The sequence below is a fragment of the Sciurus carolinensis genome, chromosome 8 (genome assembly GCF_902686445.1).
Source record: "Sciurus carolinensis chromosome 8, mSciCar1.2, whole genome shotgun sequence".
NCBI classification, from domain to species: Eukaryota; Metazoa; Chordata; class Mammalia; order Rodentia; family Sciuridae; genus Sciurus; species Sciurus carolinensis.
In genome coordinates, this window is record NC_062220.1 from 9,040,923 (window position 1) to 9,065,633 (window position 24,711).

The 24,711-nt window shown below is 39.4% G+C and overlaps 1 protein-coding gene and 1 pseudogene across 2 annotated transcripts in view; one reads left to right on the top strand and one right to left on the bottom strand.

Annotated features, from left to right (window-relative positions):
• The window catches only part of Cntnap2 (contactin associated protein 2), a 1,961,892-nt gene that overhangs the window by 962,776 nt on the left and 974,405 nt on the right, over nucleotides 1-24,711 (bottom strand). The window lies entirely within an intron of this gene.
• On the top strand, nucleotides 135-681 carry LOC124990927 (protein mago nashi homolog; annotated as a pseudogene).

Here is a 24,711-nt window from a genome sequence, read left to right on the forward strand (position 1 = left end):
CTATGAGGAATAGCCTTTTAAAGACTTTTAAAAAAAAATTAACAATACTGTTTAGTATTTTTTAATTCATAAGAAATGGAACATGAGGTCACTTCCACGCGCCGCAGTAAACGTCGTTGTCGGCCGCCGGCCGCGGCCTTGTGGTTTGCTTATAAAGTTCGGTCTTAGTTCATTTTTGCGAGGCATGGAGAGTGACTTTTATCTACGTTACTACGTGGGTCACAAAGGCAAATTTGGCCACGAGTTCTTGGAGTTTGAGTTCCGACCCGACGGTAAATTGAGGTATGCCAACAACAGCAATTACAAAAAGATGTCATGATCAGAAAAGAGGCCTATGTACATAAAAGTGTGATGGAGGAATTGAAGAGAATAATTGATGACAGTGAAATTACCAAAGAGGATGATGCTTTGTGGCCTCCTCCTGACTGAGTAGGCCGGCAGGAGCTTGAAATCATCATTGGAGATGAACACATTTCTTTCAGAACATCAAAAATTGGTTCCCTTATTGATGTTAATCAATCCAAGGATCCAGAAGGCTTACGAGTATTTTATTATCTTGTCCAGGACCTGAAGTGCTTGGTCTTCAGTCTTATTGGATTACACTTCAAAATTAAACCAATTTAAATGAAATATCAGTGTGGACCCGAGGTTGGGGTAGAAGTAATTGTTTTTAATTACCATTATCAGGAGATTTTTGTGTATATCAGGGCAGTATTTTTTTTATAAACTATAAATGATTATCTTTAATAAATATGTGATAAAAAAAAAGAAATGGAACATGAATGAAATTCAAGAGCTTATGAAAGTCAACATGTGAAATTCACTGAGAACACCAGTTGACTAGATCAATGCTGTACCATGCATACTTAGAATAAATACTAATGGGTTCATTCAGGAAGAAAACACAATGTATAATTATTCCAAGACATATTAAAATATTCAGTCATATATAATAAAAAACACATCACCCACGGGGGCAAATCCTCCCCTCTCATTCACCGTTAAAGAGACACCGTGCTTCTGCCCACTGTTCTAGGGCCATGAAGGTCTGGAGGCTGGAGACTCTCCAGGGACCCTCACTCCTGCTGTGGGGGGCCCTGGCAGCTAGACAGTGACTCAGAGCATTCGAAAAGGAGGGACGCTGGTTGCTGATACTTAGGCAAAGAGCTTGTGTCTCATCTCCTGAGAGCCTCAGAGGTGTGTGGCACTGTCCACACAACCTGGACTCAATCCTGAGCTGCCAGGTAGCAGAGGGCAGAGTGTGGGAATCCGTGAGGGGACTCACACAGCCACACTGCCTGTGTTCCCCAGGGATGCTTGATCTCTCTGTGCCTCAGAATTTTCTGCCCTAAACTATACATAACATAACCTACTTTAGAGGTTCACTTTGAACAGATGAGTCAGTATTTGTGCAGTATTCAAGTGGTACTGGGCACACAGAGGCAGTACATCTGAACCATTAGGTCAAAATTTAAAAACTAAATAAAACTTTGATTGATTTCATTTATACAAAAGGAAACTGAGACTTAAACTTACTGATTTTTTTTTTAGAGGCTAATGCCTCATATAATTACAAACATCAGTGATAAGCAAGCTTTCCAAGCAAGCGGGTCACATAACAAGTCATTCCGAAGTGGAGTTCATGAATATACCCACACAGGACAAGAGAAAAAAATGTGTCCTAACTACACTAACAGGAGCTGGAGGCTCGGGGAACGAGTCCAATGGCATGGGACGGGAATATCTCAAACTACCTAGAGGTAAGATTTGTTCCAGGAAAACGTGTCGGATGATTCACAGAAATAGGACAGACACTCCAGTATTAAAGCTGCATATGAGGAACTGAGAATAAATGATTCCTAAATAGAGTGGAAAATGAACTTTTCAAATTACTTTTGTAAGTACTCTTGAAAACACACAGTAAATATTAGACATTTTCACCTATAGCCCTAAAAAAATTATACAATCAAGTTTGTAGAAATGTACCTAGCTATTTTCTTGGGGACATGGGGCACTGTCTTACATGGAGGGGCATATTGATTATATTCAGGCCTATGTGTAATAGTGTAATATCTCACCCATAGAGGCTGAGATAGCTTTAGAACCCAGGAGAGTCTGACTCAAGTCCCACCTGCAAGAGGCAGATTTGCGTAAAAGGCAACGACATCAGCTCTGAAGTTAGCTTATCTGGAAATAAGTCTCATTCTTGTTCACCTAATAGCTGGGCCTCCTGCAAGCTAACCTCCTTGTGCCTCAATTTACTCTTCTATAACACAGGGATAGTGAAGGAACATATTTCATAGAATTGTTTGGAGGACTAAGGGTACAAATGCCGCTGAATTATGATGTTTTAACTTACCAATTTTTTACTTTATGATGGTACAAAAGTAATTTGCGTTCAGTAGAAACTGTGTAAAATTTTGAATTTTGATCTTTCCCTGGGTTAAAGATGGTGGTGCTGTGTTCTCTCCAGATGCTCAGCTGTGGCATGGAGGCACAGCTGCCAGGCAGTCCTGTGATCTTGGGGTTGAACAATGGACACTCTGTGGTGTGCTGTGTGGCCAAGCTATACTTAGGAGGTCAGTTGTATTAACTGCACTTATGGACTTAGGATATTTTTAACATATAATGGGTTTATCCAATGTAACCCCATTGTAAGTTGAGAAGCATCTCTTGCATTATCATTCATAAATGGCACCTGGCACACCGTCACCTCTCAGTAACTTCTAACTGTAGTTCTTCATTCAGTGTGTGGGCCTAATTCCCTGAGTATCAACCTGAGCTGTTACATGGCACATCTGTAAACGTTAACTATTAGCAAATGATAAAAGTGGCTTTCTTTATGAACAAATATCCTCCTCCCTCATACAATGTTAATGCGAGAGCAATGGTAAGGAATTTGGTGACTTAGGAAAATATCTAAATATATCTCTGTTAATATCCAGGTCAATAGTTTATAAAGTGAATTTTGAGCTGTGCAATAAATCAATTTTATTCTTCCATCGTTACCAGTCTTCTTTTTCCTCCCCAAAGTGTGCTTTTTCAACTAGATTAGTCAATAAATAGGGTTCTGAATATTTTTGAAATATATCCAAAAATAAAATCCAATTCCAAAGAAAGACTTCTCAAGGTGACTAACTCTGAGGAGACTGATAAACTGGAGCATATATTTTTCAAAGTTTTCTGGTTTTGTTTAAAAAACATATAGTATTGCCCCAGTTTGACTTACTTTCATAATTGAAGGTTATTTGATGATCCTTTATAATAGCTATCTCCAGTCATCAAATAATTCATAATGATACAATTTTTCAACAGTACATTATAAGAGGAAAGCAGTTCAAACAAAGAGGGTTTCAACTTAAAACCAACATCTTTGAAGTCATACTTCAGCTTTTGGTTTTAGTTTGTTCTATAAGATAACTAAATTGTTTTATAATATTTTCCCTAACATCTCCCTGACTTATAATTGTTAGAAAAAGTTGTTTCCTATGCAAATGTAGAAACTTAATGAAGCATACTCCACCCATGCCTCTCTTTAATGGTCTTATTTTTAAAGTAAGACTCTTGAGGTGGTTGCTTTGATTGAACAAGGAGAAACAGATGTTGCTCTTATTAGAGACAAGAAGAAAATACTGGTTTAATGAATATTGAAAGAAAGACAGTATTTAAAATATAGTAGCAAACCAAGATGGAACATCTGTTGCAAAACGTTTGAAAAGAAATTACAGTGACTAGAGTCTTCAGTCTTTTGCTTAATAGTCAGTCTTGAGAGAAACATTTTCTAGGATATGAATCCATCTTTAGGCAGTTGCAGAGTTCTGTGAGGTGGTGATGATATATCTCGTAAGTTATTAAGTGACTATTGGTGTAGTAAGTGGAGAAGAGGGAATACACATTTTCATGTAAATGCCACGTGCTACTTATGATGGCGGAAAGGGTCTGTATCACGAGGAAGCTTCCTCACTTCTACACGCCCATTCAAAGCACCTTATAAAAATGGTCTATTAGCGTCGGGTGTGGGTGGGCACACACACTTTTATTTTTTAAGCTAAAGACACTTTCCACATGCTTTCCTGTGTAGCAGACAGAAACTCACTTTGGAAAACATCTTTGTTCTAGAATAGCCACTAGGTATGGGACCTTTACACAACATGAGCATGCCGGGGAATTTATGGCACCTGACATGTTTTTGCACTCATTTAATACGTAAAATCTTAGGTGTGGGGTGAATTCTTTTTCAGAGACCCAGAATCTAGTGAGAAAGGACCCAGGTTAGTGATTCTTATTTTGCCTTCACATTAGAGTACTTTGGTGAGGTTTTAAAGTTCCACACTGACTTTCCTAATCATTGCTGAGAGCAGATAAAGATCTAGATGTACACCAGGAAGTTCTAATCAAAACCCCAGTGTCCATCTTCGCAGAAAGACACAAGAAGTTACCAAAATTTATAAGAAAACGCAAAAGACCTTAACTGTTCGAGAAAAAAAATGACACTAGAGTATTTGTGACTTGATTTCAAGACTTGTTATAAAGTTATATTGATCCAGGGAGGCATCAGAACTATACCCACCTATCCGTGGTTATTTTTATTTTTTGACAAAGACCCTGGGAATTCAATGGGAATGAAAATTGATTCTCCCGCCCCCTGTAAAATAGTGCTGGAACAATGGTTTGAATATAGAGAAAACAACTGAAATCCACTTTGCACAATAACACACACACACACACACACACACACAACTCTAGATGCATTTTAGAACTAAACATAAAAGTCATAACTATAACGTTTCTATAAGAAAATAGAATATACTTGGGACCTTAGGATGGCAGAGATTTTCCAGAGGGTACAAAGTCACATCAATCAAGCATCATCAAAATTAAAAATTCTTACTCATCAATTGACCTGTTAAGAAAATTCAAGGCAAGACAGACTCAGAGAAAATATTTGTAACACACATCTAAAATAAAATACCCTAAAAGTACTCACAAATCAATAATTGACAGATGAAAAGGTGCCAAAGATACATCAAAAATCAAGATCTAATAATTACCCAGAAGTATATGAGAAGCACTTGGCGCCATTTGTTAACCAGGGAAATTAAAACAATGTTACACAATTTTACACGCATGACAGTGGCCAAAAATTAAAAGGACTGAGTAGGATCTGGAGCAGTTTAAACTCTCATATTGCAGGTGGGAGTATCGAACTGGTCAACCACTTCAGAAAACTCTGGTAGTGTTTTGTTTTGAATTGTTTTGGGTGGTGCTGAAGAGCAAATCCAGAGCCTCATGCATGCTAGGCAAGTGCTTTATCACTGAGATACAAACCCAGCACCTCTCTGGCAGTTTCTAGATCTAGTTAAGCATCTTTGGATCCTCTCACTCAATAATTCCCGCCCAAGTCAAAACATGTTGAACAAAACACTTACACAGGATCGTTTGGGGCAGCTTTATTCATAACAGTGTATATTGAAACAAGGAGATGTTTAAGGAGATTTAGCAAAGTAATCAAGACAAGGAATTAGTGAGAGAAGCAACAGAATGGACCACTATTTTTTAAAAGCATCAAGTTGTATCAAAAAACACAGACTCCCAGAAACATTCTATGTGAGTCCTTTTATATGATGTTTGAGAACAGGAAGAACTAACCTATGGTGAGAACAATCAGAAAGGTGGTTGCCCCGGGTGGATGAGGTAGATGCCATGGGAATAGACTGTACCTTGGCACAAGGAATTTTCTGAGGTGAAGAAAATGCCCTGTATCTTGGTTTGAGTTCTTGTTGCCAAGTGTACATATTTATCAAAGTTCATTGAATTTTGCTTTTAAGATCTATACGTCTCATGTACACTTGATTCTCATTATTTACAAATTCAATGTTTGTGAATTAACCTACTTGTGAAAATTTATTGGCAGCCCCCAAATCTATAGCTGTGGTGCTTCATGGTCATTCACAGTCTTGCACATTTACTGAGAGCTGAAAATCAACGTTGCTGAGTAAGCAAGTTCCCAGCAGGGGTGGGATGAGGCAATACTCTGCTCTTTTATTTCAGCTTTTACCCTGTAAGCAAGTGTTCTTTTTATTATGCAGTTAGTGCCATGTTATGTGCACTTCTGAGCTTTCTGTTGACTTTGCTGCTAAAAAATAGTCCCAGTACAGTGCTGAAGTGCTGTTTGTTGCAAGAAGCCTGTGATGTGGTTTGCATGGGGAAACATTGTTAGGTAGACTTCTTTCAGGCATAAGTTAAAGCGCTGTTGGTCATGATGCCAGTGTTTATGTCAATAACATACTAAATGTGATAATCTTAAACAGAAACACACACACAACAGGGCTATGAATTGACTCCTTGATGCAAATATGGAGAGCAGAGGCTGATAGGACACTGACTCTGTATTTCCCACAGGAGAAAAGGTTTGATATTTGCTAATTCAATGTTCACTGTGACTATACAAAACTTGACTATATATCAACTGATGAGAATAATGAGACTAGACTAATTGCAAATTTTAGCTCAAAAGTATGTAAATATTTTAAATGGAATCACGTAACGATGACCTTTTTAAGTTCAACAAGATTTTATTCGATGCCCATTTTATGCTTTGTTTTCTGCATTATCAAACTGTAGGAATCCCAATATATAGCATGTTGCCAAGGCCCTGAGAAGTCCAATATATAGCAAGACATTATTTTTATTAAGCAAAGGAAACCCAATTAGACTATATTACTATACTCAGTTTATGGAGACCAATATTTTGGAATGCTAAAAAAAATTAGATAACTACCCCAAGACTAAATTTGCACAGAAAAACAATCTCATAATTGTTTCAACCATTACTAATTCTCAGACAAAAGCCATATATTATAGTTTGAAGTCTCATTCTACTAATCATAATGATTCTGCTAATGATCAATCTCTTATTTTGAGATCATCTAAAACAAGTCATTTTGGTAGAAATATGTTTATGTACAGTCATTTCAATAAATCTTATTAATCTAGGACTCTGGTTCATGTACAATTTTGGAAAATTAACTGTCTTTCTCTCCACCTATCTCTGTCTCTCTCATTCACCTTTTGTCTCTCTCTTATTTCCAGTTTTTAAACCTCTCTCAAATATAAAATGTAATGCAACTTGCCTTGAATAAGAAGTTAGTTCTGATTCCAAGGAGGGTTCCAATTCATAAATTAATGTATGCATATAGATAAGACCCAAGATACAATGTGACAGAGCATTAAGAGCCTGGGCATCACTCACCGCAGGAGCCCAATGCCAATCACACCCCTCTGTTATAAATAAATGCTGAGTATCCACAAGTATTCAGGTATTATGTTAGCACAAAGATACAGAGGCAGGTCGTTAATGATCTCTGCTCTAGAAAATCCAGCTATTTTCCTTTGTGCAATTCATTAAACCTCTCTCCAACTTGGTTTCCTCAATTAGAGGAAGGTATAATGAATGACACATAATGCATGTAAGGCACCTGATACTATCAACTATTGGCTGATTTATTTTGCCATTGTCATCTATTTATAAAGACAAGAACATGCATGTATAACAAGAAGCTACTTTGGAGGTTTTACAAAAGGAAAGCATCATTTTGTTTATATTGCCCAGGGTCCGAGAGCAAAGAAAAATGTTATGGAGGAGTGGCACTTGAGATAGGTTTCCATTTATAAGAACTTTTTAAAAATACAATATTTCTACATAGGGTAGTGTTGTCTGTCTCATTCCACCATTTTTCATACCCCTCGTCAATTCCCTCTACGTAATCTAAAGTTCCTCCATTCTTAGCTCACCCCCTACTCCCTCGCCCTCATTATATATCATCCTCCACTTATCAGGGAAAACATTCGGCCTTTGGTTTTTTGGAATTAGCTTATTTCACTTAGCATGATATTCTCCAATTCCATCCATTTATCATTGCCTATGTACATGTATGATTACACAAATGGTATGAATCTATATCATGCACAACCATAGAAATGAAAAGATGTACTCCATTTGTGTACAACGAATCAAAATACAGTCTGTAAAACTAAAAAAAATAATTAAAAAAATAAAAATAATAAAAAAATGAAACCGTCACAAATGGTGACTAACATTTAGCCACCAAGTCACAGGGAAAGTTCTTCCTGTCTTTCCTGACTACTGATAAGAACATTTTTATATATTTAAAAAAAACAACACTTTTTTTTTAATCCATAAAGCAATACTTATTGGAGAAAACTGGAAAAGTTTCAAAAAAGGATCCTGATGATTCATATCACAACACGACTTCACACTTGGTACCTATCTGGTATTTGTTGTATTGTTGAAGCTTCTGACATGAATATCTGCAAGCCAGTATTTAATTATTGAAGAAAGGTTAAAAGAGGTTACAAAGGGAAGAAGCCAATGGCAATTCTCATGTACTGAGTTCTCTGATTTCTCCTCATGGGGTGACCTGGCCTTGCATTTTCAATTTAATTTTTCAGAATCTACAATAACAGTGTGGAATCTACCTCCACACACTTAGCATCTTCTAGAGCTCCACTTCAAAGGGTTATGTTCCTTCTTTCACTCATTTATTGATCTCTTCCCACATGAGTGGCAGTTTAAGTACCAAAATAGTGAAAAAATCACAAGGTCCCTGTGCATATTCTTATGTACAAAGACACATACAAGGAAAGGTGCTTCTAGGTTGGTAAGTACCATTCCAGGAAATGGTAGCTAACTATAAAAAGTAAAGCAGATGTTGTGATGGAGAGATGGAGGAGCCCAGATAAGACTGGTTAAGATGATAATGCCCTGAGGGGGGGACAGTGAATCTGAAATTGAAGGGACAAGAAGAGGCCAGCCACATGAGGATTTGTTGTTAAGACCCTGGGTGGAAGCATGCTCGGGGCTGGAGTGGGGATACCAAAAGGAGCACAGTGGTAAAGTGTCAACAGTAGGGGGGTACTGAAGGGATGAGGTGAGAGGCAGACCAAGGCCTGGTGAAGAAGGGCCCTGCGAGCTGCAGGGAGACCCCTGCATTCCAATGGTGACAGCAGACCTTTGCTTTCTGCACAGATTGATGCAATGCTGCTTCTGTACTGAGGAGGTCCTCAGTACATGCACTGTGATGTGCATGGACTTAGAAGCCGTGATGAGAGCAGACGATTAGGAAGCTCTTACAGGCCATGGTACAACAGATGGCCTCTGGGGCCAGCCCTGGAGGAAAGGGGTCAGATTCATCATGTTTGGGAGGGACTGCTGACAGATCCTGCTCACTGACTGGCTCTCCAGAGTTTGAAAAAGAGAAAGATGTTTAACTTAAGCAGTTGAGTGCTAGTTAATGGCATGTAACCAAGTAATGGGAGACCAGGAAAGGGAGTCCATCCTGGGCATGTTTGTTAGATAATTATGAAGAGAAATCAGGCAGGCAGTTTATATTTGAATGTAGAACTCAAGGAAGAAGTAAGACCTGGAGATAAAACTTTTGTCCTGAGTATAAATCATGGGAATAGATAAGGTTATTTAGGGAGAAAGTTGAAATAGAAGAGTTTAGGCTGAGCCTTGGAACACTCTAAACCTTAGAAAATGGAAAGGAGGAACCGAGTGATAAAGATCTTCTTTTGTCTAACCTTTAATTAGCTGCCTAAAACTTCTTCCAGCCCTACCTGTGCAATTCCTTTTAAAAGCCAGAATTAGCAAAAGATCCTTTTAAGTCAGTTTGTCAGGAACTCCCCATCCTCACTATCTGATTACCTAGATCTCTGATCCGCCTTCCTCCAGGTGGTGTCTGATCCCCCTGGCCTGTCTTCTACAAGGTCCTGTTAGATCACTGAAGCCACAGTTCCCTTTCCCTTGATGTTTCCTCCTAGTGATTTTCTCCACTAGCCTCCACCCTGCTCCTTGGCTATAAACTCCCCTTTACCCATACTGAATTCAGAGTTGAGACCAACCTCTTTCCCCTAGTAAAGAATCTCACTGCAGCGGTCCCTATTTAAATCATTATGATCCTGAACAAAGCCTTCCTCGCATTGTTTTAACAGATGTCATTGTATTTTTTAAACACAGGAAAACACTGAGAAAGAATAGCCAGGAAAGTAGGAAGGAATTCACATGAATGTAATGTTAAGGAAGAGACTGTTTCAAGGAGGGACTAGTCGACTCGGAAGTGCATCTGAGATCTCAAGTAAAGCAAGGTAAGAGCAGATGTTAGACTGGAGAGTATGGAGGTGACACGTGGAGTGGAGACAGGAGAACCTGTTTGGTGAGGGGACAGAGAGGAGACAGGGTCCTAGAGTAGCTGAGCTGTACAGACTGGCCTACATTGTTTGTCTAATGAACACTATTGATCCCACCTAGGAAAACTTGTTTTTCATATAAACTCTGAATTTGTCTATCATTTCAGAAGTTATATTTTAGGTCTGGTTAGAACCATGTTTTACACAACTCCATCCCCCTTCAATGGCTTCACCTGACTTTATTTTGCAGATACTGCCATTGTGTTATATTTTTCTGGTTACTTCCCTTACATTCCAGTTCTGTTGAATACAGGCTTAAAGATTACATTTCCCATTCCTTAATTTTTAAAAATAAATATGTCATTTCATTGTCATTGAACTTAAATATTCTTTATATTATCTATAGCCACTGTTTCATTTGTGTTTTATAAACACAAATTTGTGGTTGTAGAATTGTTAGTCTGCCATTTTGCAGAAAAAAAAGTTTTTATTCTCTTACTATTATGGTTTGTTTCTTAAACCTGAATTGACTCAGTTATTCTTAGTCCTTTATCTTCATTCCACATGTGTCTTACATAAATGCAAAATCTTACCATTTTCTCTGAGGGCACAGAATCATCCTTGTTTGTAGGAAACAGACACTGTTCAAACAGCAAGAACACTTAGATCAATTTCTCCAGATCTTTCTGAGGACAGATAGATCTACGTGAGACACTGTAAGCACTATAAAAATACACATGATGACACCTGGCCTTAAGAAATGTGCCTGTTGCACATCCTCGTGAGATTTAAATATGATTATGTATATTTTTTGTAATATCCTCAATTCTCTATGTTGTATATACTGAAGTTGTGTGACTGAGGAAGAAGAAATGGAGACAGAAGAAAAACTGGGCTGATTTGGGTATCCACCTGGGGACCTTCGGCAAGAAGTTCTTCCTATTCCCTCGTTTTCCATAGCCTGATGGTGATAAAATAAGCAGGTGAAACCCTGTGGGCCCTGTCTTCAAGGTTGGCAAAGCCCTGCTAGGAAAGTGAACATCAGAATGAGTACAGTTTCCTTAATGCTTCTCCATGTCCCCAAGGCACATCAAAGAGAAAATAGTTGCGTAATGCTCTTGGTCAGTGATTCTGTTATATTAGCATTAGAGAAGCAATACAAAAAGAATGTCTTAGAGGAAGAAAAACAGATACATCATAAATGAAGGCGATAAAAGCAATTTAGCTTTCATTAAATTCATTTTCTCACTTTTTTAAAGTTTTTATAATAAATTACAAGCGTGCATTAACAATTGTCAAAGATTTAAGTATTCATCATGAAATTTCCTCTATTCTTCTAAATACTTTTCAAACTCTTGGATTCATAATAAGCATACAGAACTGTGAATTTAAGTAACTTTCATTAAAGCAGAGGCTTCTTATTACTGTGGTATGCTGGGTCACTCCTGTGAATTGTGTTAAGTTACAAAGGTTATTGGACCACTTAGGGGCTCAGAAATTCCCAAGTTAAGAGAATCACTGTAATTAGATTCCTGGAATGGAAAAGACATCTAAAACATTATGTTCAGGTCCAATCCTTTATGATTTGAATAGAAATCATGATTTTAAAATTATATCGTAAAACACCTAATAAAATTATAATTTTTCATTTCAGAGAATTCTGCATTTTTCCCCTTATAATAAAATTCTCTGATTTTACACGTGCTGCTGAATAATTTTCACCCTTTGCTCAAAGGCAATGGCAGTGCCAGATGGAGCTGGTAGGCTGCAGATACTGGCAACAACGCAGTCCCTACCTATGACAAGTCCATGTGTCCTGCTGACCACACTGGGCCTTGTTCTTCCAGCAACTCAGCAGCAGAGCAGCCTGCATGGAGTGCGGCTTCTGCCACACCCCCCGGCTGGGCCGCTGATGAGCACTGAGCCCTGGAGGGCACGTCTCCAGGTAGCTGTCACCCACCCCTCCTCACAGTCTTCAGCCCAACAGCAATGTTTCTGGGCATCACCTGCCCTTCTGGTAGGTTTTCTTACACTTAATAGCAAAACACAAGTGAGGAAAAATGCTAAATATGAGCACTTTAGAACTCATTCACAGGATGGAAGTTTTACATATACTTAGGTTACGAATTTCTACTTTCTAGACCTTGTGAATTTTACTGTGAACATTGTTGGCTTCAAATTAATGGTTAAAAGTGAAAACAGGGTTGGGGAGATAGCTTAGTTGGTAGAGTGCTTGTCTTGCCTGCCTAAGACCCTGGGTTCAATTCCCGGCACCACCAAAAAAAAAAAAAAAAAAAAAAAAGTGAAAACAGATATCTAATAGTTAATAGTTTCCTCACTCGATTGATTTTTAAAAATATTTATTAAATGTGGGCTGATGGACTGTCATCATATACATAAGTGGTGTGTGACTATCTGCATGTATGTGCACACACATGTGGCATGCAGGACAGGACACACAAGGTGGAAATCAGTGTGATATGTCACAATGGAGCCGGGTTAGGATGACATAAATGACAAATATTATGTAAACAAATCAGTTTACCTCTTTGGCACAGAGATACTCATCAACACAAGGAATGATCCATACCAGCTGAATTACATATCTCCCCAGTACTAAATAAACACTTAAAGGGAAGTAAATTCATGTGTGGAGGGGAATAGAAAGACCAAGGACCACGTAGCCACTGGAGAAAACAATGATATGTAGAGCACGTTAAAGTAAGTATCTGTGTAATTGAAGTTGCATATTCAGGGATATAAATATGCACTTGCCCCCCTGGATGATTCTAAGCACAGAACGTAACAATCACAGAATACCCGAACAAAGGAAAGAGATTTCACTAATGATGAGGAAAGAGGAATCCAGGCTGAAAATATTTAGGACAAGTCACTTGAATCTTGTATCTTAGTAGAGAGAATGGGAACTTCTGGCAGCTTGGTGGAATCTTGGGAGTAAAGAAATGGCAGATGAACTTGGGAGGAAGCATCAGAACCACGGCGAGAACTATGCTCTTGCACTGGTTTATAGCTGACAGAGCGTCCCTGGCCACCTCTGTAATGTCACCTAAGTCCTGGAGTCCCAGAGAGGACTGGGAAATTAAGACAGGAAAAAAGTTTCCAACAAGAGCCTTTGCCCTTTATTGCAGAAATTCTCTGGGATATTAACTAATGGGTATGCTATCTCCCAGAGTAACCCATTCAGGCAGTGAGCTGAGGAAATCTGTGATAGCCGAAGTATTCAAGTTCTAAGATACAGATGAACTTATTTTTTTCCCAATTTTCTTATTCATAGGACATGTTCTATCTAAATATGATAATACTTAGATTTAGGTATGGATTTTGCTTCTTTTATAGCACGATTATATAATTTTTTGGTAATTACTTATTGAACATTGCTTAGAGTTGTTTGCTAGATGGGCAATCCTATAGAAAAAAATCAATTATTGAATTTACCAACATTCTAGGGTGTTGGCAATGTTCCATTTGCTGATCTAGGTGTTAATCGCATAGATACGTTCACTTTAAAAAAAAAAGTTCATTGAAACTGGACATATTGTGTAATCTCAGCAACTCAGGAGGCTGAGGTAGGAGGATCACAATTTCAAGACCAGCCTTCCTTAGCAACTTAGTGAGTCCCTAAGCAAATGAGTGAGACGGTGTCTTAAAATAAAAATATAAAAAGGGCCAGGGATGTAGTTCAGTGGTAAAATACCCCTGGGTTTCATTCCCAATAACCATAATAATATAATAAAAAATAGTTCATTGAGTTATACAATTACCATCTGCACATTTCTACATATACATTGTCTTTCAATAAAAGTGAAACAATGAAGCAAGGCAAGAGTATATTCAATGTGAAACTGAACAAAATATCTTTAAAGTGTAGAAAATATCAGAATCACTGTTATCTCTAGGGAGTAATGAGGCAAAACTGTCCAGAAGTCATTAAGAACTTACTAAGTATGCACATATACATAGAATAACAAAACACTAGAAATTTAGCAAAACTGATAGCTATCCATGCCATTCCTTTGACATGAATTGTGGTGTCTAGGAGAACATATTGGCAGACTTGGATGAGGCAGACAAAGGTTTCATAAAAATTCAGAAAGGGACTTCAGGACACTTTCAAGGGCTTTAAAAAGTGAAGTCCTTTTTTCAATTATGTCTAATTTTATTTCTAAACTTAAGGGCTTTCCTCTCTTTGATTAACTTACCAACCATGATTAAGGCTTCACAGATACAAGGAATGCAAACTACATTAAATTGTAAGAGAAAAAACTCCAGGATAAAATTAGTCAGCATATTTGTTGTTGTTCCGCTCTGTAAGCTGTATGGAGTGCACCACCTTTTCTTCATTTAAATTTTCTCTGAGCTTCCTTCATCCCTATTTCTCTCTCTCTCCTTCTCCGTGTGTTTCTGTTTGGAGTGCAGGGCCTTGCGCGTCCGGACAAGTGCTCCCCCACCAAGGCACAGCCTAGCTCCCCTCCCTGCTCTTGAGTTAGCCGTCTCTCTATGTCTAGGACTAAAAGGTACAACCAGATGGTTCAGGTGCCCTAATGATCAGTTAGCTGAAGGTACCCCATCATTTTTCTGCCCTTGAATATCTGGAAGATGATGATTTCTTCCAAAACCATCGCTCAGAACAGGAGAGGTCAAGCCGTGCTGGCCCTGGTTAGAAGTCTGCATGCGCACACAGTGCTGAGAAGACACGTTCACCTGGCTGTCCCTGAACCTCACTCAGAGATCCTACCGTCAGCCTAACAGGTGAAGCCCGAGCAATCCCTTTGTACCTCGCTCAGACTTCAACAGGCATGCTAAGGGTTCCTGTCCACTAATAAATCTCCCCAAGATGAGCAGGACTAAGCAGGCACAGAATTTTGGGAGAAGGTGATAAAGCAGTAAATCAGAATGAGCTGATTAAGTAGCTTTTGGTCTGAGGCAAACCTTGGCTTCTAACCTCTGGAGAGCTGGTGTTCCGCATCAGGGGGCACTCTCCCTGCCAACAACTACATACACACACACACACACACACACACACACACACACATACACGCACGCACACATGCATGCACATCCCATGACCAAGATAAAAGGCTCTAAGTCTATTCACTGAAACCCGATTCTCTATAAGTGGGTTGACCAAAAGTAATTATCAAATAGATCAATTGATAAATGGCTAACTCACCAAATTCAAATTTACCAACTTATCAGGTAGCTGGGTAACATTCTTCTTGAACATACTCTATGAATATGGAAGTATTCTTATGAATATATTCATGGAAATAGTTCTCTTAAATGTATTCAATAAATGTGAATGTATTAGAAGTATTTTAAGGATTGTTCAATTTATCAAAAGCTAAGGGTCACAGGATTAGCCTTTTAATGAATTTATTCATGAAAACATGTTCATGAGGTGTATAGTTCTGAACTAAACCATCCTGTGAAATTTAGTGGAGGAGGAGGTATACAGTGAATTCATTCATTCATCCATGAAATCCTATGTGCCAGGCAAAGCACTAGAAACTAGTGCTACATCAAAAACAAAGTTAGTGACTGCATACAAAATTGATTCTTAATATCTCTATTGTCCTTAAAAATATTATTTAAATAAGGTTCTGACAAATCAATTTTTTAAATTTAGAAATCAGCCTGTTTCAAAGGGAGAGATTATGAATGATGCCGGGGACAGCTTCCATCACATGCCAATGATCTATTATAAAAATCTTGCACTGGGGGTTTATTTTATCAAGAGTCACAAAGTTGGGAATCTTGACAGTGTCAACCAGTAAGCTGCAAACCCTGTAGTAAGATCCAGGTTTGTGGAATTCAACGTAAAGGTCTTTTCCCACTCTCCTGAGCTCCTACCTAATGACTGCCATTTCAACTGTGCTTCCCAAAACTTGGCACTATGGTGGTCAGGATTAGTCCTGGTTACTAACTTAAATTTTAAAATCACAATGAAAGCAATATCTTACTCTTCATATTACTGGATTCATATTCCTGGGCTTGAATTTTTTTAAAGCAAATTATAAAAATCAGAGAAACTTATATGTCAAAGCATGGAAATATATAACAAATATAACAGTTATTGTTACTAATTCTTATTTTTATTAAGCAATGAATAGCTTCATTAAGTGATACATTAGTCTTTTTGTTAGCTTCATGAAATACAGAATAATGAGACTACTTAAGTTAAACTTTGTGTGCCTTTTAAAAGAGAAAAGGGTCTTTCTCAAAGGGCACTGCGAATAATAATAAAAAACAATCTAAGCTGAACATTGTTATTCTTTGAGAAAGTCATCAAAACAAAATGAAAATGTTGGCATTTCAGTAGACGAGTTCGCATTTTATTGAGCACGACTTCTACCAGAGATTTTTGTGGTCGTTGTAAGAGATGCCTGGATATGAAGCAGACTTGCTAGAGGGTGTATGACCCCTGTTCTTGTCTCTGAACTTTGCAAAGACAGAAAAAGGGCTTCTGTTATTGTTTTTCTGGATGCACTTCAGTTATTTATTTTGTATATTCCCAACTAGCTCTCAGTGGGAATTCAAGCACACAAATATTGGACACTGGTATTTCTTCTCACTATTGATGTTCTCATTTGTTTCAACAAAGGCTTTCTGACTGTGGAAATGCCTTGGCTCAAACAAAACTCACGGTTACACAGGACAGAGTTTACAATTAGCTTCTATACCTTTGGAAAAAAAAAATCAGACATTACATGTATTATACAGGAGGCGAACATGTCCACTAGAATCCACCGTAAGAGAACTAAGTATTCATGGGGATTTGAGTCAGTTCATTCTGCTAGGTAGATTTCAAGAGCAAATCCCACTTTAATTTAGGCTCTGTCCACATATCTGGGGACAGATCTGTCTACCCTGCTGTAAACATGGCAGTAGTTCCCCTGGACATTTTCCTGGCAACTTGTAAACATTAACTTTTTCCACTTTGATAGGTGAGGCTTAGTATTACCTCAAAAGGGAGTCATAAGTGGTTTTATTCTTAAAGTATTTAGCATCTGCATTGGCTTTCCCAGTGATAATCTTGCAATATTGGGACAACATGGACTGCTGATCAGGCTTGGGACAGTGCCCGCTGCATGGTTAGTAGATGATTCCTCTAGGCATGGCTCAACCTAGCAATTCTGAGTCCACCCAGGAAGGTTTTTCTTCTTTAACTAGGTGCTTAATAAGTAATACCATAATTTACCTCTTCCATGCCAAGACGGTGAGATGATTCAGAAGAAGGGAGGTAAAGACCTGCCTCATGGACGTCAGAGGCCGGATGAACACATGTTTGTTATGACTGTCAGGTCCCATTGGAACAGACACCAAGAGTAGTGATGGTGAAGCTGCGGAGACTGTTGCTGGGCTTCATTGTCCGTGTACAGAGTGTTATGGTTTGACTGTGGGGACCCGCTCAAAGGTCAGGAATTCAAGAATGTCCAGAGGCGAAATTATTAGATCATGGGAGCTGTAACCTAATCGGCGGATCGATCCACCTGATGGATTAATATTTTGCACAGACTGGGTGGTAACTGTAGGCAGGCAGGGCATGGCTGAAGGAGGTGGACCCCGGTGGGCAAGCACTTGGCAGTGTGTCTCGTCCCCAGCTCCTGCCTCTCCCTGCTTCCTGGCTACTGTGAGGTAAGCCATTTTCCTCTGTCATGCTCTTTCACCTTGATATCCTGCCTCACCTCAGGCCTGGCGTGATGGAGTCAGCCAACCATGAACTGAACCTCTGAAACTGTGAGCTCAAAATAAACCTTTCCTCCTCTACGCTGCTCTGGTCTGGTGTTTGGTCACCGGATGAAAAGCTGACTGGCATACAGAGTGCCTACTATGAGAAAAACATTCTTTCTCTGCATACTCCTCACCCCTGAGTTAGAACTTTAGGAACAAAAGAGTTTCACCCAAAACCTGCCCCTAATTAAATTATGATATCCTACTTTTTTTGGAAAAATATTGTAGATCAGACTGACATATTTTTCAAAAATATTCAGCCTATGCTTAAATTTTTAATGTATCTGAAATTCAAGCCTACCAATCACTATTAAATTTATGTAGATGATAACAACATTGAAATTTAGGTAAGTACAACTAACACGTTTGGCATAATATTATAAAGATAAGGTTCAGAATGATTGTTTTTGCAGTTAGATATTTAATCATCATTATAATTCATCTTTCAAGTATTTATTTTTGCATATGTCTAGCAGACTATCTATCCTTATCTATACTCAGGATAGAAATTAATTTTTATTTATCCATTTTTTATAACAGAAATCATAAACTCCATTTCATTGTATTCAATGTTATAAAATCCTATCATAGATGTAAAATTATAATTTTTATTTGCATATTATTTTGTCATTTCTGAAAACTAATTACAAATTTTAGTACTTACCATTTTACAAAAAGATAATTTTAAGAAATGGAAGTTATCAGATTAATAATAAACAGCTACATAATAGGGAAATTATGTTATTATTCATTTTTAATTGAAATATTTTATTTTCACTAATGGAAATAAAAATTTTATTTAATATATAATTGCACAAAAATGTGCTGTGAATCTTTTGATAGCAATCTTTGGCTTTTTCATTTCCATCATTGACTGATTTGATTTCGTGTCCATTGTAGTCATGGAGAAGAGAAAAAAAAAGCTGTGCTTTCCTACGTTGATAAGAAGGTAATTGACTAACATGGAATTGAGGGTGATTCTGTACTCAGGTAAACTGGAATGATTTTCCTCACTTGACCATTTCAGGAGAGGGGTAGGGACAGGAACCATCTGAGATACGCTTGACTTCAGAGATCCACATTGATAGGGGAGCAAATGCAGAGAAATAAGTAGGTATTTCCAAGTAGTAAAATAAAGAAGCCACAATGAGCATAGGAGGGCAGCGGGCCACTCTGAGAAGGCAGGACTGGCTTCATGGGAACATTCCCACTGATATAAGTAGCCAGGAAGCCTGGCTTGCCATGAGGGCACTGCTAAGGACCAAGGACGTGGAGGAGGTCAGTTTGTTTGCAGGGTTTCCAGTTTCTACCTCCTGGATACCCAAGCTTTCGTAAGTTGCATCTTCTCAGCATTGAACCCCCAGAGTTGAACATGCCCAACGTGTGTACGTTGAATGAACAAATGGACTGCCTGTGTTTCACCAAGAGAGCGGTGCGTGCAAGTCATGTATGGAAAGGGCAATAGAGGAAAGGGCATTGGCTGGAACTATATCATAAAGGATCCCGAATTTCATGTTCAGAAGTTTGAATTTCATTCAGTTCAAAGCTTATGGAATTAAAAAGTGACATCATTAGGGATTTCTTGAGAGGATTATTCTAGCTGCTATGAACTATGAGGAAAACATGCAACTCCTTGTGTATAATGTTCCTACAAATAAACATGTCTATCTGGATGTGCAAATTTTTAAGGTGAATATATATTCAATATTATGCTTAGAATTGTGAATTATCTTTATTCCACACCAAAATTAGAGGGTAAATGGATCAACTGAGAAGTTCAGATCTGATTAAATTAGGGACTTTTATTCTTTCTTTGCTATTTCACTCAGTGATTTGTTTCTGCATAATTAAATTTACCCAGCCTCACCTTTGGCTTTGCAATGCTATGGTTCTTCTGATTTTAGTTCTATTTAGTTTTTACCCCTTTTCAGAATTCCTCCAATATTCACCGAAAGCTCATTATTACCAATACCAGAACTCTCTTGCTGTGACTATTGTAAATGGAGAATTCAATCTGACTTTGAGACAGTCTTAAATGTTCCTGTTTCTATTTCAGCTACTCATGCATGAAGTTGATTACAAATTACGTGTACATAGCCATAGTTAGTGAATCCCCTAAACATAGTGCAAGCACATCATATTTCCCTTGCAGGAACAACAGAATACTAGCTGTCATCGGTGTTTTATGAAGATAAATTATTGAACCACAAAAGTCATGAGATGAATTGCAACACAGAATGGACATCTTATCCCTAAAGGTATTGTGGTACTGTCAGTTAAACACAGGTGAGCACAACTTAGTTCTCATTTCTAACAGAATTATTGTCACTATCGACAGTCCTACCCATCATGGTAGAAGTGGGCTCTTCCCGGAAACCCAGAGGGCTAAACTTCATTGCATATTCTGCTGTTATTCTCAGCAACTGTACTTCTCTTTTCTTTTCTTTTCTTTTCCCCATCAATTGGAGGAAGCATTTGAAAGAATAATTTCTTATAAACACAAATGCATATATCAGAGTGTATCAATAAAAAAACTAACAGTCATTAATATTACCATATTTGTTCCTAAAACACAAGAAGAGCTTATAAGCTACACAAAAGCATTTGTATTAAAATGAAATGTTAGGCTGTCACGGCAGGAAACACTGCTTTAATCTACTCGGGATGCAGAAAGAAATTGTGTTTGTATTAAGACCACTATGCTTCAAGTCCCAGATTTGGCATCCAATTTCTTCATCCATTCGATTTTATAAGCTTGGTGTCTGTAGCGGAGCTGAGGCAATGGCTACTGTCCTTGAGTCAAGTGGCTACATACATAATGCCAGGAATAAAGAGCAGATGCTTAATCCAACTTCAAACATGTTACTGGCCTTCCTTGAGTTTAGGAATGTGTGCTGGGTTGCAGTTCTGTTTAGAAGAGATGTTTGTAGATACACATTGACTGGAACCTTCAAAACCAAAGCACTCTATCATAATTGTTCACTTTCAAACAATAACAGTGACAATGATCAGAACAACACACACCAAACCCAGAGACACCTGACCTCGCCTGCAAATGCCTGGAGAGCTTGTGGTGTAAGGCAGGGTTCAGTCCTGCCTTTCAGCTCTGGTTGTCCTGATTGGCAGGGTATCTGTCAGTGGGGAGCGGACCAGGAAGCAGCACACGGGGCTTTAAAGTTAGTGGCAGTTGCCACTTAAACCCCATGCCATACCCTGCCTAGTCCAAAGCCAGCCAGGGGCCACAGGTGCTGGAAATAGTCGTGTCCTTAACACCTACAAACCACACATGTGTAACGTCCTTCCAACCCCAGATAACCTTTTTAAATGGAAGCATAGAAAAGACAAGTTCCAGATGGTAGATGGATTTGAGAAGCACCACAGAGAGAAAACTTTAAGAAACGTATGCGACAGGAGAAAATTATGATCAGGTAGCGAGCATGGTAGTTTCCAAAGAGCTGCTCTGTGTACCTGTTGATGACCATGTGGGTTGAACTTCATCCCTTTCCTCCTGGGCTCACTGATGAGGGCAGACTACAACAAATACCATGAGTTAGAATTCAGTGTAAAAGAGGGTTTGGTCAGATGAACCCCTCTGGGGCACTGGGGGAGTAGGTGTCAGGGAGGAAGAGGACATTTTTGTCAGATGGAGAAGGGTTATGGTATCCTGGACGAGGAGACAGCTATGTCCAGGGACTGCTGGTGTGACCAGTGAGAGCTCTTGGAAATAAGGTTTGATTTGGCTGGTGTTCAGCACGTCTAGGAGAGAGGGGATGGTGGGGCCCAGCTGGACTCACCTGGACTAGACTGTGGAACCCTCTGCATGAAGACATTTGGGCATTATGCTGTAGAAACTGAGAAATTTTCAGAGCTTACTTGAATTTATTTCATGAAATCAATAATCTCCATGAAGCTGGAGTTAAACGGAGAGAGAAAAAACTACTCCTTCCTGCTGTTTCTCAAATGAATGATATTTTAAGGGAACATTAACTTACTTAGCATCTAAGACAAGGATTTATTCAATTTAACAGGGTGTTATCACAAGCTGAACAGGTTGTTCTTTCATGAAATTGCTTAAATTTCTCCTGTCAAAAGTGAAGTTCTACATGGGAGAGGGTTACTCAAAGTGTTTAGGAGCTGGCGGAAGCACGAGAACTTCATCAAGTCCATTACGGCTGACTTGGGACAAAGCAAGCTATGGAAAGCAGTTCCTGTTCCCCTTTGCCAGGGGTACCTAAGAGGAAGAGAAGAGCCACAGAAAACAGAAAATCTACCAGTCCTTCATGGAGGAAATCCAGAATGAGGCTGCCATGCCTATCCAGGTGGAAGTGGCCCAAGAAATGATGGGATTTGAGGAGACAGTCACGTGGCTCATTCCACTGGTTTCCTAGCACCAATGTCCCCAACTGGGGACAGCCTCTTTCCTCTAGGAACCCAGAGAACAATTTAACTTAAAGACAAAAGTGTCCATCAGACCTATAAGCCTAAGTCTGTATCTATATTTAGCTATCATTTGACTTTCTGGTGAACACAAAGAATGTTTTCCCAAGGCTCTGGAAAGACTAGTCCTGTTGTTAATAGCCCTTGAAATAAGGGCCACTTTAAAGAGTTTCTTTGAGAAAAACCACCATAAATACCCATGACTTGGAAATGCTTTCATTAAGATATAAGGAGATGCCTTGGCTACAGATGTTTTATTAATTAGAAATAAATGCCTTTGGAGTTAAAAAGAAAGCAAGCCAGCACCAGGAGGCGTGTTATCACCTGCCATCCAGCTCTCGGCGGCTCTAAGGCAGGCTGCCATCCAGCCCATGTCACGGGGCTGCCTCTGTGGCCATGCTTTGACCACAGGACCACAGGACCAGAACAGGTTCCCAAGGCAGCGGGTTTTGTTCCTGTATGGATGATCTCCCGGTAGATGGGCATTTCTCACCTGGGGCTTCCACGACAGGAGTCCTAATGGCCACGTTGACCACGAGTGATGTGGGACGTGAGGTTGCCCTAGCAGGAAAGAGGCACTGGAATCGGACTAGATGAAAAACCACAGCACTTCGGAGGCTTAAGGCGGACAGGATCAGACACGTACTATTTAACCATACCTCCCCAGGAGCAGCCTGTGGCCCACCTTTGTGACATCATCTGTAACAAACAGCATCTTTGATCTAAAATACAGAGGCTCGGTCTGAACCCTGAGGGAATCTAATGCCCGAGGCCTGTTATGCAGCCTGGTGCCAAAGCACTTTGCCAGAAGGGACATGCTGAGAGCCACAAAGACAAGCCCCAAGTGCAACTTAAAATTTTCTAGTAGCCACATTGAATAAAAGAATCAAGTAGCCAGCAACTTCATTTTAGTAATGTCTTTAACCCAGTACATTCAAAATGATGTTTCAGCATGAGATCAATAGGAGAAGTTTCTAGTGAGCATCCTGCCTCTCTCTCTCTCTCTCTTTTTTTTTTTTTTCATGGACAGTTTTTTACACACTAGCGCATATTAAGCAGTTAACCGAGGCAGCACCTCTCCGTTTGGAGCAGACACGCTTCCAGTGGTGCACAGACCCCTGGGGCCACACAGCAGCAGGGCTGTGGACAGGTGAGCCACGGCTCTGGCTCTGCACTGCTGGGAACTCTACAATCATGCTCACAAACTGGAGACAGGGTGGTTGTTTCCAAAGAGCTGCTCTGTGTACCTGTTGATGACCTTGTGGGTTGAACTTCATCCCTGCCCTCCCGGGCTCTCTGATGAGGGCAGACTCCAACAAATACCGTGAGTTAGAATTCAGTGTAAAAGAGAGTTTGGTCAGATGACCCCTCTGGGGCACTGGGGGAGTAGGAGTCAGGAAGGATGACTCAGGGAGTGGGATTCAGGGTTGGGTCACTGGGTTTATCTTGGCTCTTTGATTCTTCTCTCTCCACCCAGTGACCGGAAGCTCCAGATCCCCCGTTTCTACTCCTTTTACCTCTCAAACTCCTACCCAGGCTTAAATCTCAGACCAAACCAAACTCAGGGAAATCGTTCTTCTTCGTCCTAACCAATGCCACCCCAACACATAACGACTGTAACAAACTTGTGAACGGAATCCTGGCTTTGTGTTCCTGGACGTACACACTCAGAGCACTGCTGACCCTCAGTGCTTACCAGGGCTGCCTCCATGTCTGCCTGTGACTGCAGGAGGGAAGGTGCTGAGTCTGTATCTAACAGAGCCTCGAGGTCGCAACACGCTCAAAGCAATCCTGTTGAGGGAATGGATGCAGCCCTCCCTCCTGGCTGAGCCTTCCCCTCTCCTCAAACTGGCTTGAGAGTGTCTTTGTTTTTCTTGGGGAAAAAAAAAAAATTCTATACTACTTTTTTTTTTTTTTAACTTAAAAGTTACTCTAGCTTTATAAAAAGACTGCACTACCTAGGATGAAAGTGTCTCTTAGAACATTTTCAATTCTCTATATACACACAAGAGATTTATTTTTCAAACTTTAAGGACCAACCGAGGGAAATTTACCATGCAGCTGACTAAGCCGGAGCCTCAGGACCCTGAGCTGTGGGGTTCCCTTCTAGTGAGGAGAAGTCAGGCGAGATCTCAGGAAATAAGGGACTCTACCAGGAATTTGTTGCAAGGTATTTCTTATTTTACATAAAGATTCTATTGGATGTCTATTTTTTATTTGTAATTTTGTAGTTTTAAAGTTTTTTTTTTTTTCCATTGTAAAATTTATATACATCCTTAGGTTCCACATGACCTGGATCCACACCTGTTAAGA